This window comes from Phocoena sinus, chromosome 15, assembly GCF_008692025.1.
Source record: "Phocoena sinus isolate mPhoSin1 chromosome 15, mPhoSin1.pri, whole genome shotgun sequence".
Taxonomy (NCBI): Eukaryota; Metazoa; Chordata; class Mammalia; order Artiodactyla; family Phocoenidae; genus Phocoena; species Phocoena sinus.
This window is the reverse complement of record NC_045777.1, coordinates 31262993-31281838: the sequence shown is the minus strand read 5'-3', so window position 1 is coordinate 31281838 and position 18846 is coordinate 31262993. Positions and strand designations below refer to the sequence as shown.

General features: G+C 38.8%; 1 pseudogene; it reads left to right on the top strand.

Annotated features, from left to right (window-relative positions):
* Positions 1–10903, top strand: part of LOC116740434 — a 63478-nt pseudogene extending 52575 nt beyond the window's left edge.
* Positions 10904–18846: the final 7943 nt, after the last annotated feature.

The following is an 18846-nucleotide window of genomic DNA, read 5'->3' as shown; positions in this document are numbered from 1 at the left end:
CTTTCCCCTTAACAAAATATATTTCCATACCTTCTTTTGCTGAAAACACACATCCTACTTCTTTGTATATGGAAATGTTCCCCTTATTATCTTTAGTAGCTTTAATTACATACTACAAATTTTAACCCTTAAAAATCTTAATCTTTAGCAAAAACCAACAAGCAGCAAGTAATTGTAAACTGTTTGTCATACTAGCATTTTCTAATTGGAGTATCCCATAACCTCTGAAACATATAATTTCTTTCCTCAATGAGGTACAATATACGTGTCTAATAAACCCAAATACCTTTAGTTTCCCTCTTGTAAGGAGACAAAAGTAGGTAAATTTAGACCTGTTTAGCAATTAAGTTTCCAGTATCTTATCTTATTTGAAGTGACCTAGATATTCAGTGAATTCCCATCAATTAGCAAAACTCTTTACCAAAATCTGGAGAAACTAGATTAGACAGACGTACCCAAAGCGTAAGTATTCCTAAAGAGCTCACCTGAAAATTCTTATCTCATTTACATTTATTTTATAACCTATGAAAATATTACCAAACCAAGCTAATTTTGTTGTTGTTATTGACAAACTCTGTAACAGAAATATCATGAACGTATTGACATTCAGGATACCTAGGTACAATAAAAGTAAAACACGTCTATATTGATTAAACCAGTAAGCTTAAACTAGCTTAAGCTAGCATACCAGATGTTGATTTAATATTGTATTTCCTAGATCAGGTGAACCTGAAATTTAGTCTGGCCAGGTTCTTTCATATTTAGAAATGTTTAGTTTGTAAGTGCTTACTTTTAAGTCAATTAAATAGAGCTCTTTTATACATTTAATTGTGATAATATTTTCCAGAGGTACAGACATCACATATAATGTACACACAGCCATATAAACAGACAAAACTAGAGATCTCATAGCTTCACTTTAAAAACTTTTTTATGGGGAATTCCCAGGTGGTCCAATGGTTAGGACTCTGCTCTTTCACTGCCTGGGGCCAGGGTTCAGTCCCTGGTTGGGGAACTAAGATCCCGCAAGCTATGTGGCATGGCTAAAAAATAAATACATATATAAATGAATTTTAAAAATAAAAACTTAGTTATGAATCAGGTATTACAATTTAAACTTACTACTTTATAAATAACAGTTGGAATAAATTAAATTTGCTTGCTCAGATGACTGACTTTACTGTTTGTGGAAAAGACTTTTATGATTTGTATTTGTCCTTGATAAACCCTCAAGGAGGATATGAATTAGATTTTGGTTGAGGGAGGCTTTCTACTGGTTTGAGTTTAAAAGGCCACCTTTTCCCTTTTTTCCCATTGGTTTCAGGTTCTACCTGATTGAGCTAATTCGGTTCAGTCTCAGGTCACTGTGGGCTGTATTTACATTTCTGATTTGTAGAGATTTGCAAGACAAAGACAGTTGCTTTTGATTCCCCAGAGAACTGGTCTGTCACATAAATGATATTAAAAGATTGATTTGCCCAAATGTATTTTCTTTAATTTGTTTTTCTATATCAGTGAGAAGATTTCCAACTAAACTGAAATTTCAGAGCTCTGTGTTTTAGAACTTTAGGGTGGGTTTAATTTATCATGCCTTCAAAAACTCGTATAAGGCATTCAACAAAGGCTCTCTTTCTGAGTACACAAGTTAGACCCAGAGCAAAATCTCTATTATTATTAGCCTCCGAATATTAGCTCTCGGCTTTACTTTATCTTATATGGGCTCAGGTAACCCTATTGGTTTTCTTTAGTATGTTTAATTAATATTTCCCTAGGGGAAGATTCATATGCCCTCTTTTATAATACCAAGTAGGGGAAGCATTCTCCAGTGAAACATGTCTATCCCACAATATAATTAAGCAAAAGTGATGTAACAATCTTGTCGTGGTCCGAACGCAGGTTGGAAAATAATTTCCAGACATAAGGCAGAATGTAAAGAAGATAGAATTTATTAGAGGGAAGGGTCACTGCCAGAACAGCAGGCCAACTTCCTTGTAGTCTGGGAGAGTTGAGCCTGAACATGTGCTATTGATCAGTTTTTGTAGGCGTTGCCCAGGTGGGCTCAGGAATTTCGTAACCTTGGCAACATGGTGGGAAGGGTGATTAAGAGTCCAGTAGCGGGTGTAACGCTGAAACTTTTTCAGGCAGGGATGTCCTTTGTCCTTGAAGCACCATTGTCCTTGGAGCATCACCTATCTTATATAAAGCCCATTTAAATATACCAATTTTTATAAATTTTCATCTCAATTTTATCAACTTTTATACTTTTAACGTTAGTTTCCATTCAGATCCAATCAACAAGTGTTGGTCTTACAAGGAGTCCTAGAAGCCTTTCTTTATATCCTGACCTTTTCATCTATTTTTGTATAAAAGGTTCTGGAGGGGTTGAGCCAAGGTACTCTGGCCCTTTTGTCAATCCTTTAACTTGATTAATTGGCCTAAATATCACCCCAAGTAATTATTGATCAGGTATCTCTGTAATTTTTCCCCAGCCTTTTAAATATATATATAACTGGGGTAAATAAAGAAGACTTGTTTGGAGCCCTTTATTGTTGGAGGTCAATGGGGGGTCCCTTTGGCCCATCCAACCTTAGGTAGTATTGTATCAAACCTTTGATTTAATCCCATTAACATCTGTTTTATTTATCCCATTTTAAAATAACCATCTAAAGATTTCTTTATCCATTTGAAATAAGTCCCTTTAAAGTTTCTATCCTGTTGGGAAAAAGTGTCTATACAGTTTTTTTTCCTTATTTTCCTTTTAATCAACCTAATTAACATTAATTATTCTAATGTTTTTATTAGCATCTGTAAGATCTGCTGAGGAGAACACAAATAAGGCTTCCCAAACTGGTTTTTCTTGCTTGTTTTAAACTAAGGGAGTTCTTAAGTTAACCATTTTATATATATATAAATTTAATATAATTTGATTAATTTTCCTCACAGGTACCAATAAAATAGCTGTTTATAATGAGAGGTCTATAGAAATTTACCAATTTAGAGTTTTTTCAGTTTGAAGGATCCATCATTTGGCTATTAATGAGATATATCTTAATAGTGATTCAAACCAATGAGACACAAGAGGGTTCCCTACAAGAGAGTGTTAAAGATGCTGCCTAAACAAGATCCGGAAAGTTTACTCCAAAAAATACTTTAAGAAAGTAAAGGACTTTGTTGTACAGGCTGACACATTGAAGGTTAAGATGGCAAAAAGCCCCTGAGAGTTGGTACAGTCACACAAAAGACTACTCAGAATCCCAGTCTATTCAGTTGGCTGCCAAATGTATACCGTATGTGTACCATTTTCATGGCAGAGACCAAATTCTCAAAATACACACAGGCTCATGCACACACACACACAACTCCGAAGATCAGGTAGAACATTTACATGTCAAAGATAAAGGAAGAGAAATGCAAGTTCCCCCTAGAAGGACTTTGTTTCTCTAAGGTCAGAATTCTGAAAAGATGTTTTATCAAGACAGTTTTTTCTAACTTAGCTGTGTACACTATAAAATAGCCCCATTTTAGTCATTTTCAGGGCAAAATTTTCTTTAGTTCCCAATTAAGCAAGTACTTGTAAGTTTTGTATGTACATAAACCTTTCCAGGGTATTGGAGGCTGGCAATATGTTGTCCCTTTTTCTTTTGTTTTGAAAGCCTTGCTCCCCATTCTGAGGTTGGTTTGTTGAAATAAAATCAAAATCACTTGTGAGAATAATGTGATGGGTCAATGTGCTGCTTGTGAGCTTAACTGCTCTACATTTTACCCCAGAGTCATTTCAGCTCCTCTATGTGTCTTGGGTTCTTCCTCTGTTATTATAAGACCACCATGGGTACCCAGATCATGGAATGGCCAGTTCTTAGACCACCATGGGTGCTCAGATCATGGAATGGCCAGTTCTTATTCATGTCCCTGGCAGAGCAAGCTTTAATTAAAATGAATGGGTTTCCCTATAGGGACTGCTGCATGGTATGAGAACTTGCTTCCACCACTTTTGCGAGTTTCTCAATTACCTGAGGAAGCAATCGCTGGCTGAGAGGAGATGTCCCCTTCTTCAGAGCTGAAAGCTCTCATACGATTTCAGTTTTATTTCAGCAAACTCTATTAAGGTAGCCAATTCAAGAAAAAATGACGGGTCAGTCTTCCCCCTAATTACCCAGTCCAACCTATTCAGTGTTCTTTTTTTTTTTTTTTTTTTTTTTTTTTTTTTTTGCGTTATGCGGGTCTCTCACTGTTGTGGCCTCTCCCATTGCGGAGCACAGGCTCCGGACGCGCAGGCTCAGCGGCCATGGCTCACGGGCCCAGCCGCTCCGCGGCATGTGGGATCTTCCTGGACCAGGGCACGAACCCGTGTCCCCTGCATCGGCAGGCGGACTCTCAACCACTGCGCCACCAGGGAAGCCCTCAGTGTTCTTTTAAATGACCAAAGTCTTCCCAGTCTTTCACCTGAGGATAAAGCCACCGTGTTTAAACTGAGCAAAATCTTTCTCAGTGTCTTTCACAGAGGATAGCCCAGGTACTTCTTTTTGAAACTAAATTTCAAGGACAACCTACTCCTCCAGAGGGGAGTTTAACACCACTGAATAAAATTTAGGATTATCAACAAATAATGGGAGATCCATGAACCAGGATAGACTCACCCAAATATGCCTGGACTCTCCGAGGAGGTATACAGGACCAAGAGACTTCTGCTTGTACCAGGCTCCAGATCCTCGTAGAGTTCAGGCAAAGGAGGGAGATCTGCTCTGGGTCCCTTTGTGGTTGCCAAAATTGTTGACTGAAAAAAAATACACAACCTAAAAGTTGAGAATTATGTTTTATAAGGAGGATTTTCTGAGAACTAAAGCTTGGAAAACAGTCTCTCAGAGGGACTGGGCTGAAGACGTAAGGGAAGAGCCAGGATATATCGGAGTTTTGCAACAAAAACCAGGTAGTCAGGATATCAAAAGATTACTGTTAAGTAAAGAAAACCAGAAATCTCCTCAAGTTAATGAATTTAGTGCTTTTCTATGCTGGGAAGATATGAGTCTGGGCTCATTGAAATCATTCCTTTAATATGCACCTTAGCTATCTAGGGCCAATATCCTGTTCTCTCCATCCTGAATACCCTCAGGGTGCACAGCTGAAGGTGGCTGCAGTGGCTGAGGGATTGGCAGCAGGCAACCTCTTTGTCTCCATCCTGAATTTCCTTAGAGCTCACTGTCAGGAGTGGCTGTCGTGGCTGATGTCTTAATGAACACAGTATCCTTTGTTTGCAGATATGGCAGGTAACATTTTTCATCTACTGCTGCACCCCACAGGCCAGCAAGTTCTATAGTTGCCCAGCCTCAAGACCTAAGAAAGAGGCCACAGTCAGCAACAGAGACATCAATGGTTTATTAGATAGGGGATCTTACATGTCCAAAGCAAGATCCCGAGCAACAGCCTACTGTATACGGCAGATGGCAGGCAGGACATGGTCACAGCCCTTGCTATGGGAGTGGGTGTATTACCAGTTATAGGGGGAATTGATTTCAGGTTGGCTCTTTGGTTACCAGGAAAAACAGCAGAAAGGCATGTTCCTCAGAGCCTCTTTGATAAACTTGCAGGGTAGAGCCATTCTGATCTAAAGATTAGAACAATCACTAGGTAGGGTGGGATGAGAGAGTATGGGGGTTAGGGGGTGGGGGGCTGGGTTGTGGGGAACAAGCATATGGACAGTTACTGATTAGGCTCTATGGCTAAGAGGGAAGATCAGTCAGGTGAGTAGGGTGTAGGTCAAGCAGGGGCTGGTCAAGGAGGAGTGTAGAGAGAGCAAGAGAACTGCCATCTTGCATGGTTTCCAGGAAAACAAAAGTATGAGAGGATTTCTTAACCATTGTCGTTTTCTAGGAGCTCGGGTAAAGTTCAACATTGTTCTTCCTTATCCCTGCCCGCCCCATTCACAGTTCCCATTGCTTAGAGCAGCAGATTTGTGCTGGATGTTAAGAAATCTGTCCCTTCATTAATAGCCTCTCAGGGGTGTGAGGCTGCTTAGACCTTTCTACATTATGTGAGGAGAATTGACATCTCCTGGGGGTTTGTTTGAAAGGTCCAGCTTCCAGGCTCAACTGTGAGCCACTAGTGGGGATGGAAGTGTAGGCCTTCAACCTCAGCAGCTTCACTTCTGCAGGCTTCTTCTGCCCTCAGCTCTGTGCCTCTGAGGGTGAGGAGTTGGTTGCCCAGGTAACTTGGCCCTCAGGTGATCAATTCACCCCAGCATGGCTGCAGGTGCTTGACCATCTTCCCCTTTCCATCCTCCTACTTAACTGTACTTAGTTGCTAAGTCAATGTTTAGTAGGGCTGGGTTGGTGTTTAAGGTGAGGGTTTTGGCCATTTTGGTGAGTTACTCAGTTCTCTTGGGTCTCTCCCATGTAAAATGTTGTTAAACTTTTGTTTGATTTTCTCCTGTTAATCTGTCCCATGTCAGCTTAATTCTTAGACCAGCCAGAAGAACCTAGAAGGGTAGAGGAAAAGTTTTTCTTCCCTGACAGGATAAATGTACCTCCCAGGTAATTCTAATGGGCACCCAGGGGTAAGACCCAATGCTCTCAATGTTCACTAAGAACAGTGCTTCTCAAGCTGCAGTGTGCCTAGGGGATCTCATCCAAATGCAGATTCTCATCAGCAGGCCTGGGGTGGGGCCTGGCATTTCTATCAGGTTCCCAGAGGGTACCAGTGCTGTGGTTTTGGGGATCATACTTAAAAGTAGTGAAGTCTAGAACAGAACAATGGCTCCACAGCAGAATCCCAGGGGAGCTTTAAAAGTTACCAATGGCTAGGCCCCATCCCTCATTGTGAAGTAATTGTGTGGAGCGAGGCTCAGGTACTAGGAATTTTAAATGCTCCTTTAGGTGATTCCAATGTGCAGCCAGAGTTGAGAACTGCTTATTTAAAATGATGGGATGCAGTGCTTTTAATAGTGTTGATATCATTCCATGCCTTACCTCCCTTGCTGCTGTCTTTTTGCTCCAAACTGAGCCTTCTAAATGCCCCATTCGAGGTTCCAGGATAATCTATGGAAGCCAGAAGTTCCTAAACCACCTTTGTGCATCCCTTATTCCTCCTTCCCAGAAGTGTTCATCAGTGAGTCCCTCCTCATTAGTCTGGACAGGTACAAGGTATTAAAGCACTCCCTGAGATAAAGTTTTTGAGAATGATGTGCCATCCTGATAGAAGTTTGAGTGGTGGATAGGTGCAGAGTCAAAGTCCTCTTTCATCCTACCATCTCCACTGTGGGCTGCAGCACATTTGGGGGCTTGCTTCTCACATTCTTCCCTCCGCCCAATGCAGAGCAGGGGCCTGTATAGCTCTACCTGACCTCTTCTTGGTCCAGGAGTCCTATCCATGGCATCTGGACCCACTTCAGTGATGCTGACTGGCACTGGCCCAGTGCCACATGCTGCTCAGCTGGATTCTCCCTGGGGTGGTGGGGTCCACCTCCCTGCTGGTCTAACCTTGAATCACACTTTTGTAGTCATTTAGCCTCTGACCTGGTCAACAATTCCAGAGCCAATATAGCCTACCAGATGGGTAACCCTACCCTCAGGCCTCAGATTCTCCCCTATCCCTGTCACTGCATAAGGAATCCAACCAAATTTTGAGATAGGATTACCAACTCTGCTTTACCATTAGCTCCCTGCTTCCCAATCCTTGTCACCTCTCCCAGAGTCTCCAATTATTTCTAGGACTGTCTTAATACATAAAAGCTACTCAAAGCAAAATTTGTTGGAAATCAATTTTATTCATTAAAGTATACAATTAGGGCACTTCTAGTGATGGAGGAAAATCAAACAACAATGGGATACATTGCACTGAAAAGGGGGTTTTCTCTGCTGAAGCCATTATTGGAATGAGTGCCATTAATTTTATAAAAAAAGGTATCATATGCAGAAAGGCTCTAACAACCACTTTAGGTGATTTGGAGCCTTTACTGGTTATGAAGTGTGGAAACTGAGGATGGAGAGGCCTGTTGCAGTGTGCCCATTCCCAGACCTGGAATGGGAGAGATCTTTGAAGCTGCACTTATCAGGTGGCTTTGATCCTCCCAGTCCTAGAGATAAAGACAAGATGAGGGAGATATTAATATTATTATTTATACTTATGTAACTTACATTTGGGGACTCTTTTGTAAATTGCTTAAGGCACTACTGATTTATATGTAATTTCACTTCTCGTAGCATCACTTCTGGGTGGAGGATAAAGGCTTTAGGTAGTTCCAAGGGTGCTCATTAAGCCAAGTCTAGTGGGAACAAATGTTCCCTTTACAGTTTGGCTTTTATGGGAAATTACATCTTTAGTAGAAGCTTGTGTGCTTTAGTGACCTAGGATGGTGGTTTTTGAAAGATTTCCCTGTTGAAAACATATATGGAGAATGTATTGGAGGGAGTCACAGGCAGCTAGGAAAAGTGGTGGCCTGGATTATGGTTTTGACAGAGGGTGTCCACTAGGAAAAAAGGTGATTCAAATATATATCACCATTATTATTTTTTTTAATAAGTTTATTTATTTATTTTTGGCTGCTTTGGGTCTTCGTTGCAGTGCACGGGCTTCTCATTGCAGTGGCTTCTCTTGCTGTGGAGCACGGGCTCTAGGCACGTTGGCTTCAGTAGTTGTGGCACGTGGGCTCTAGAGCTCAGGCTCAGTAGTTGTGGTACACGGGCTTAGCTGCTCTGTGGCCTGTGGGATCTTCCTGGACCAGTGCTCGAACCCGTGTCCCCTGCATTGGCAGGCGGACACTCAACCACTGTGCCACCAGGGAAGCCTTGATGCCTTTTTTTTTAATTAAAAAAAAACACTTTTTTTTTTGAAATACCTATAAATTCACTAGAAGTTTCAAAGAAATTTACACAGAGATTCCATGTGGCCTTTACCCAGCTTCCTCCAAAAAATAACAGAGTTATAGTACAATATCAAAACCAGAAAATTGACAGTGGCACAAACCACAGAATGTATTCAGATTTCACCAGTTATATATGCACTCCTTAGAACGTGTTTCTGTATAGCTCTAAGTAGTTTGACCACATGTGTAACCTCAAGATACTCAACTTACACCATCACTTCAACACTCCCTCATGATAATTCTTTATAGCCCCACCCACACATACCCTAATTCCCATCTCTAACCCTTGGCTACCACTACTCTCTTCTCCATTCCTATAATTATGACATATATATATATATATATATATATATATATATGATATTGGCTTTCTTCATTCAGCATAATTTTCCTTAGTATTCATCCAAGTTTTTGTGTATATAAGTAATTAATTCCTTTTTATTGCTGAGTCGTATTCCATGGTATGAATGTGTCAAAGTTTTTTAACCATTCACCCTTTGAAGGACATCTGAGTAATTTCTGGTTTGGACAATAAATACAAATAAAACTGCTACAAATATTTGTGTGCAAGTTTCTGTGTGAAAATACATTTTTGTTTCTTTGGGATGATATATGCCTAAGACACAATTGCTAATCATAAGGTAATCCCATTTTTCAGTATTTATTTATTTTTTCAGCTGCACCACATGGCTTACAGGAATCTCAGTTCCCTGACCAGTGATTGAACCCGGGCCACAGCAGTGAAAGCCTGGGGTTCTAACCACTAGGTGACCAGGGAACTCCCCTGTTTTTCAGTTTTAAGAGGAAATTCCAAATTATTTTGTAGATTGACTGCACCATTTAACAGCCTCACCAACAATGTATGAGTGATTCAGTTTCTCTGCAACCTCACTAATATTTAGTATCACTGTTTTTTATTTTAGCCATTCTGATAGGTATATAGTGATACCTCACTGTGGTTTTAATTTGCATTTCTCTAATGCCATATGATGTTGAATATTGTTTCATATACTTACTTGCAACAGAATCTCCTTCAGTAAAGTGTTAATGTCTTTTGCCTATTTTCTAATTTGATTGCTTTTTTATTGTTGATTTTTGAGAATTCTTTATATATTCTAGATACTAGCTCTTTGTCAGATATGTAGTTTGTAAATATTTTTCTTTCTTTTCATCTATTGCACAGGGAGTTTTACAGAACAAAATTTTAAATTTTTTATAAGGTCTAATGTATCAATTTTTGTTTTATGGATTTCCTTTTATGGTTTGTGCTTTTGGTATCAAGCCCAAGGACTTGACTTTTGGCCTAGTCCCAAGTCCCACAGATTTTCTCCTGCTCTTTTTCTAGAAAAAATATATAAATGGAGGTTTATTTTTTTGCCAATAGATTTTCAATTCTTTCAGCACCATTTATTGAAAATGAATACATTGGATTCCTTTTGCTACTTTGTTAAAAATTAGGCATATTTATGTAGATTTATTTCTGTGTTGTCCACTATTTTCCATTGATCTATGTATCTACCGCTCCACCAATCCCACAGTCGTAATTACTATAGCTTCTTTCTCAAAATTATTTTGTGTATTAAAGAAAAAAAGCAGCACTTTGAGGAAGATGCAGTCACCACTGCAGTGGAGCCCGGGGACTCCCGCTTCTGCACCTGACTCACCACTGTTTGCTCTCATCCAGGAACAAGTCAGTCAGGAAGCTGCACCGCAGTCATAGCCTAGCGGAAAGACTTCCCTGGAGCCAGAGGTAGCGATTCACCGGATTAGAATCACCCTCACCAGCTGCAACACGAAGTCTTTGGAGAAGGTATGTGATGACCTAATCAGAGGCGAGAAGGAAAAGAATCTCAGAGTGAAAGGACTGTTTCGTACGCCTACCAAGACTCTGAAAATAACTACCAGGAAAACTCCTTGTCATGAAGGTTCCAAGTGAGGATCCACAAGTGACTCATTGACCTGCACAGTCCTTCTGAGATTAAGCAGATCATTTCCATCAGTATTGAGCCAGGAGTCGAGGTTGAAGTCACCATTGCTGATGCTTAAATCAACGTTTTTAATAAATTGATAATCCATTGTTAAAAAAAGAGAGCAAAATAAGCCCAAAACAAACAATAAGAAGAAAAAATAAAAAGCAGAAATAGATTGGAAAAAAGAAAACAATAGAGAAAATAAGTGAAATAAAAAGCTGGTTCTTTGCATACAAATGGCCACAGGCACATGAAAATTTGCCCAACAGTGTTAATTATTAGAGACATGCATTCAAAACTGCAATGAGGTATCACCTTACACTGGTCAGAATGGCCATCACCAAAAGACTACAAACTATAAATGTTGGAAAGGGTGTGGACAAAATGGAACTACCCTACACTGTTGGTGGGACTGTTAAGTTTGTACAGCCACTATGGAAAACAGTATGGAGGTTCCTCAAATAACTAAAAATAGAGTTGCCATATGATCCAGCAATCCCACTCCTGGACATATAGCCAGACAAAACTATAATTCAAAAAGTTACATGCACCCCTATGTTCATAGCACCACTATTCACAGTAGTACTCACAGGGAAACAACCTAAATGTCCCTTGACAGATGAATGGATAAAGAAGATGTGGTACCTGTATACAATGGATTACTACTCAGCCATAAAAAAGAGTGAAATAATACCATTTGCAGCAAGATGGATGGAAGTAGTGATTATCATACTAAGTGAAGTAAGCCAAAAAGAGAAAAACAAATACCATATGATATCACTTATATGTGGAATCTAAAATGTGACATAAATGAACTTTTTTGTGTGTGTGTGTGGTACACGGGCCTCTCACTGTTGTGGTGTCTCCCGTTGCGGAGCACAGGCTCCAGACGCACAGGCTCAGTGGCCATGGCTCACGGGCCTAGCCGCTCCACGACATGTGGGATCTTCCTGGACCAGGGCACGAACCCATGTCCCCTGCATCGGCAGGCGGACTCTCAACCACTGCGCCACCAGGGAAGCCCTAAATGAGCTTTTATGAAACAGAAACGTACTCACAGACATAGAGAACAGAGTTGTGGTTGTAAAGAGGAAGGCGGGTGATGGCAAAGGGATGGAGTGGGAGTTTGGGATTAGCAGATGCAAACTATTATATATAAAATGGATAAACCAACAAGGTCCTACTGTATAGGACAGGAAACTATATTCAATATTCTGTGATAAACCATAATGGAAAAGAATATTTTAAAAAAAGAATGTAAAGAACTGGTTCTTTGAAAAAATAAATCACAAATCACCAATATCAGGATTGAAATAAGGAATATCACGACAGATTCTGCAGCTGTTAAAGGATAATTAGGGAATAGTGTAAACAACTTCACAATCATAATTTGACAATTTAGAAGAAAGGGATTAAAATTCCTAAGAAACCACAGACTATCATAACTCAGCCAAGATGAAATAGATAGCCTAAATAGCCTATAACTATTAAAGAAGTTGAATCTATCATTTAAAATCTCCCCCCAAAAAGAAATCCCACATTAAGATGGCTTCATTGGAGTTTTAACAAACATTCAGAGAAGAATTAACATTAATTTTACATAATATCTTCCAGAATATAGAAGAGTAGGGCACTTTCCAATTTGTCTTATGAGGTTGCTGTTACCTTACTACCAAAACTCAACTAAGAGAGCATAATAAAGAAAATATAGAAAATTAGAAGACCAGAATCTCTCATACAGTCAAACACAAAATCCTCAACAAAATTTTAGCAAGTTGAGTCTAACAGACTATAACAAGGACAATATTCCCTGACAAAGTGGAATAAATTTCAGGTGTACAAGGTTAGTTTAATATGTGAAATCAATCCATGAAATCCATTATATCACAAACTAAAGAAGAAAATTCATATGATAATATCAATTGATGAAGAAAAGGAATTGAACAAAATTTAACACTCTTTCATGATAAAAAATTTTTCTCAGACTTCATATTAAAATTTTCTTGAAGTGGGCTTCCCTGGTGGAGCAGTGGTTGAGAGTCCACCTGCCAATGCAGGGGACACAGGCTCGTGCCCCGGTCTGGGAATATCCCACATGCCGTGGAGCGGCTGGGCCCGTGAGCCATGGCCACTGAGCCTGCGCATCCGGAGCCTGTGCTCTGCAATGGGAGAGGCCACAACAGCGAGAGGCCCACGTACCGCAAAAAAAAAAAAGAAAAAAAAGAAAAAAAAAATTTCTTGAAGTAAGTACTTAGATTTTGTGGCGTGTGTGGGCATAAGTTTCTATTTCTATTTTATTTATTTATTTATTTATTGGCTGTACCATGCAGATGCAAAACTTCCCTGCCCAGGGATCAAACCCATACTCCCTGCATTGAAAACATGGAGTCTTAACCACTGGGCCACCAGAGAAGTCCCCATTTCTCTTATTTTTTTAGATTTTATTTTTATTTTATAATTTAATTTTTATTTTATTTATTTATTTATTTATTTTTTGTGGTATGCGGGCCTCTCCCTGCTGTGGCCTCTCCCGCTGCGGAGCATAGGCTCTGGATGCACAGGCTCAGCGGCCATGGCTTACGGGCCTAATCGCTCCACGGCATGTGGGATCCTCCCAGAATAGGGCACGAACCTGTGTCCCCTGCATCGGCAGGCAGACTCTCAACCACTGCGCCACCAGGGAAGCCCTAATTTTTATTTTATATTGGGGTATAGCTGGTTTACAAAGTTGTGTTATTTTCAGGTGTACAGCAAAGTGGTTTAGTTATACATATATCCATGTTTTTCAGATTTTTTTCCCATGTGGGTTATTACAGAATATTGAGTAGAGTTCCCTGTGTTATACAATAGGCCCTTGTTGATTATCTATTTTATATGTAGTAGTGTGTATATGTTACTCCCAAACTCCTAATTTATCCATTCCCCCACCCTTCTCCTTTGGTAACCATAAGTTTGTTTTCCATGTCTGTGAGTTGGTTTCCATTTTGTAAATAAGTTCATTTAAATCACCTTTTTCAGATTCAACGTATATGTGATATCATATGACATTTGTCTTTCTTTTTCTGACTTATTTCACTTAGTATGATAATCTCTAGGTCCATCCATGTTGCTGCAAATGGCATTATCTCATTTTTTTAAAAGATATTTTGATGTGTACCATTTTAAAAGTCTTTAGGGAACTTGTTACAATATTGTTTCTGTTTTATGGTTTTGTATTTTTGTTGTTTTGTGGAGTTTTTTGGCCACGAGGCATGCGGGATCTTAGCTCCCTGACGAGGGATTGAACCCTCACCCCCTGCATTGGAAGGCGAAGTCTTAACCACTGGACCACCAGGGAAGTCCTTATTTCATGCGTTTTTTTTTTTTTAATGGATGAGTAATATTCCATTGTATACATGTACCACATCTTCTTTATCCATTTCTCTTGAAGGATATTTAGGTTTCTTCCATGTCCTGGCTGTTGTAAATAGTGCTACAGTAAACAGTGGGGTGCATGAATCTTCTTGAAGTATGGTTTTCTCTGGATATGTGCCTAGGACTGAAATTGCTGGATCATATGGTAGCTCTATTTTTAGTTTCTAAGAAACCTCCATACTGTTTTCCATAATCGTTGTACCAATTTACATTCCCACCAATAGTCTAAGAGAGTTCCTTTTCTCCACACCCTCTCCAGCATTTATTGTTTGTAGACTTTTTTTTTTTGTTTGTAGACTTTTTAATGATGGCAATTCTGATCAATGTGAGGTGACGCCTCATTGTACTTTTGATTTGCATTTCTCCAATAATTAGAGATGCTGAGCATCTTTTCATATAATTTTTGGCCATCTGTATGTCTTCTATGAAGAAATGTCTATTTAGATCTTCTGTCCATTTTTTTTTTTTTTTTTTTTTTTTTTGTGGTACGCGGGCCTCTCACTGTTGTGGCCTCTACCGTTGTGGAGCACAGACTCCGGACATGCAGGCTCAGTGGCCATGGCTCACGGGCCTAGCCACTCCATGGCATGTGGGATCTTCCTGGACTGGGGCACAAACTCGTGTCCCCTGCATTGGCAGGCGGGCTCTCAACCACTGCGCCACAAGGGAAGCCCTTCTGCCCATTTTTTGATTGGGTTTTTTTTGTCTGTTTGTTTTTGTTTTGATATTGACCTGCATGAGCTGTTTGTATATTTTGGAGATTAACCCCTTGTTGGTTGCTTCGTTTGCAAATATTTTCTCCCATTCTGTGGGTTGTCTTCTCATTTTCTTTATTGTTTCCTAAGCTATATAAAAGCATTTAAGTTTAATTAGGTCCCAGTTGATTATTTTTGTTTTTATTTTCATTTCTCAAGGAGGTGGATCAAAAAGACATTGCTGAGATTTATATGAATGAGAGTTCTGCCTATGTTGTCCTCTTAAGAGTTTTACAGTATCTGGGCTTACATTTAGGACTCTAATCCATTTTGAGTTTATTTTTGTGTATGGTGTTAGGGAGTGTATTAATTTCATTCTTTTACATGTAGCTGTCCAGTTTTCCCAACACCACTTATTGAAGAGGCTGTCTTTTCTCCATTGTATATTCTTGCCTCCTTTGTCAAAGATAAGGTAACCATATGAGCATGGGTTTACCTCTGGGCTTTCTCTATTGCTCCATTGATCTATATTTCAGTTTTTGTGCCAGTACCATACTGTTTTGATGACTCTAGCTTTAGAGTATAGTCTGAAATCAGGGAGCCTGCTTCCTTCAGCTCTGTTTTTCTTTCTCAAGATTGCTTTGACAATTCATGGTCTTTTGTGTTTCCATACAAATTGTAAAATTTTTTGTTCTAGTTCTGTGAAAAGTGCCATACATAATTTGACAGGGATTCTATTGAATCTGTAGTTTGCTTTAGGCAGTATAGTCATTTTCATTATATTGATTCTTCCAGTCCAAGAACATGGTATATCTCTCCATCTGTTTGTATCATTTTTTATTTCTTTCAACAGTATCTTATAGTTTTCTGTATACAGGTCTTTTGCCTCCTTAGGTAGGTTTATTCCTAGGTATTACATTCTTTTTCTTGCAATGATACATAAGATTGTTCCTTTAATTTCTTTTTCTGAATTTTCCTTGTTATTGTATAGAAATGAAAGAGATTTCTGTGTATTAATTTTTTATCCCACAACTTTGCTGAATTCATTGATGAACTCTAGGAGTTTTTTGGTAGCATCCTTAGGGTTTTCCATGTATAGTATCATGTCATCTGCAGACAGTGACAGTTTTACTTCTTTTCCAGTTTGGATTCATTTATTTCTTTTTCTTCTCTAACTGCTGTGGCTAAAACTTCCAAAACTATGTTGAATTATGGTGGTGAGAGTGGGCAACCTTGTCTTGCTCCTGATCTTAGTGGAAATGATTTCAGTGTTTCACCATTGAGAAGGATGTTGGCTGTGCGTTTGTCATATATGACCTTTATTATGTTGAGGTAAGTTCCTTCTATGTCTACTTTCTGCAGGGTTTTTATCATAAATGGGTGTTGAATTTTGTCAAAAGGTTTTTCTGCATCTATTGCGGTGATCATATGGTTTTTCTCCTTCAATTTGTTAATATTGTGTATCACATTGTTTGATTTGTGTATATTGAAGAACCGTTGCATTCCTGGGATAAACCCCATTTGATCATGGTATATGATCCCTTTAATGTGTTGTTGGATTCTGTTTGCTACTATTTTGTTGAGGATTTTTACGTCTATATTCATCAGTGATATTGGTCTGTAATTTTCTTTTTCTGTAGTTTCTTTGTCTGCTTTTGGTATCAGGGTTATGGTTGCCTCATAGAATGGGTTTGGGAGTGCTCCTTCCTCTGAAATTTTTTGGAAGAGTTTGAGAAGGATGGGTATTAGCTATTCTCTAAATGTTTCATAGAATTTACCTGTGAAGCCACCTGGTCCGGGACTTTTGTTTCCTGGATTTTAAATTACTGTTTCAATTTCATTACTTGTGATTTGTCTGTTCATATTTTCTATTTCTTCCTGGTTCAATCTTGGAAGGTTACACCTTTCTAAGAATTTGTCCGTTTCTTCCAGGTTGTCCATTTTATTGGCATAGAGTTGCTTGTAGTAGTCTCGTAGGATGCTTTGTATTTCTGCGGTGTCTGTTGTAACTACTCCCTTTTCATTTCTAATTTTATTGATTTGAGTCCTCTCCCTCTTTTTCTTGGTGAGTCTGGCTAATGGTTTCTCAATTTTGTTTATCTTCTCAAAGAACCAGCTTTTAATTTTATTGATCTGTGCTATTGTTTTCTTTGTTTCTATTTCATTCATTTCTGCTCTGATCTTTATGATTTCTTTCCTTCTGCTAACTTTGTGTTTTGTTTTTTCTTCTTTCTCTAGTTCCTTTAGGTGTAAGGTTAGATTGTTTATTTGAGATGTTTCTTGAGGTTGGATTGTATTGCTATAAACTTCCCTCTTAGAATGGCTTTTGCTGCATCCCATAGGTTTTGGGACATCATATTTTCATTGTCATTTGTTTTTAGGTATTTTTTTAATTTCTTCTTGGTTTATTCAGTGGTCTCTTGGTTATTAAGTAGTGTATTGTTTAGCCTCCATGTGTTTGTATTTTTTACAGATTTTTTCCTGTAATTGATGTGTAGTGTCATAGCATTGTGGTTGGAAAGGATACTTGATACGATTTCAATTTTCTTAAATTTGCCAAGGTTTAGTTTGTGACCCACGATATGATCTATCCTGGAGAATGTTCCATGAGCACTTGAGAAGAAAGTGAATTCTCTTGTTTTTGGATGGAATATCCTATAAATATCAATTAAGTCCATCTTGTTTAATGTACCATTTAAAGCTTGTGTTTCCGTATTTATTTTCATTTTCTATGTCCCTTGGTGAAAGTGGGGTGTTACAGTCCCCTACTATTATTCTGTTACTGTCAATATCCCCTTTTATGACTGTTAGCATTTGCCTTATGTACTGAGGTGCTCCTATGTAGGGTGCATAAATACTTACAATTGTTATATCTTCTTCTTGGATCGATCCCTTGATCATTATGTAGTGTCCTTCTTTGTCTCTTGTAATAGTCTTTATTTTAAAGTCTATTTTGTCTGATATGAGAATAGCTACTCCACCTTTCTTTTGATTTCCATTTGCATGGAATATCTTTTTCCATCCACTCACTTTCAGTCTGTATGTGTCCCTAGGTCTGAAGTGGTCTCTGGTATATAAGGGTCTTTTTTTTTGTATCCATTTAGCCAGTCTGTGCCTTTTTTTTTTTTTCATCTTTATTGGAGTATAATTGCTTTACAATTGTGTTAGTTTCTGCTTTTTAACAAAGTGAATCAGTTATACATATACATATGTTCCCATATCTCTTCTGTCTTGTGTCTCTCTCCCTCCCACCCTCCCTATCCCACCCCACTAGGTGGTCACAAAGCACCGAGCTGATCTCCAAGTGCCACACGGCTGCTTCCCACTAGCTATCTATTTTACATTTGGTAGTGTATATATGTCCATGCCACTTTCTCGCTTTGTCACAGCTTACCCTTCCCCCTCCCCATATCCACAAGTCCATTCTCTAGGAGGTCTGTGTCTTTATTCCTGTCTTACCCTTAGGTTCTTCATGACATTTTTTCCCCTAAATACCATATATATGTGTTAGCATACAGTATTTGTCTTTCGCTTTCTGACTTACTTCACCTTGTATGACAGACTCTAGGTCTATCCACCTCATTACAAATATCTCAATTTCTTTTCTTTTCTTTTTTTTTTTTTTCTTTTCTTTTTATGACTGAGTAATATTCCATTGTATATACGTGCCACATCTTCTTTATCCATTCATCTGATGATGGACACTTAGGTTGTTTCCATCTCCTGACTATTGTTAATAGAGCTGCAATGAACATTTTGGTACATGACTCTTCTTGAATTGTGGCTTACACAGGGTATATGCCCAGTAGTGGCATTGCTGGGTCATATGGTAATTCTATTTGTAGTGTTTTAAGGAACCTCCATACTGTTCTCCATAGTGGCTGTACCAATTCACATTCCCACCAGCAGT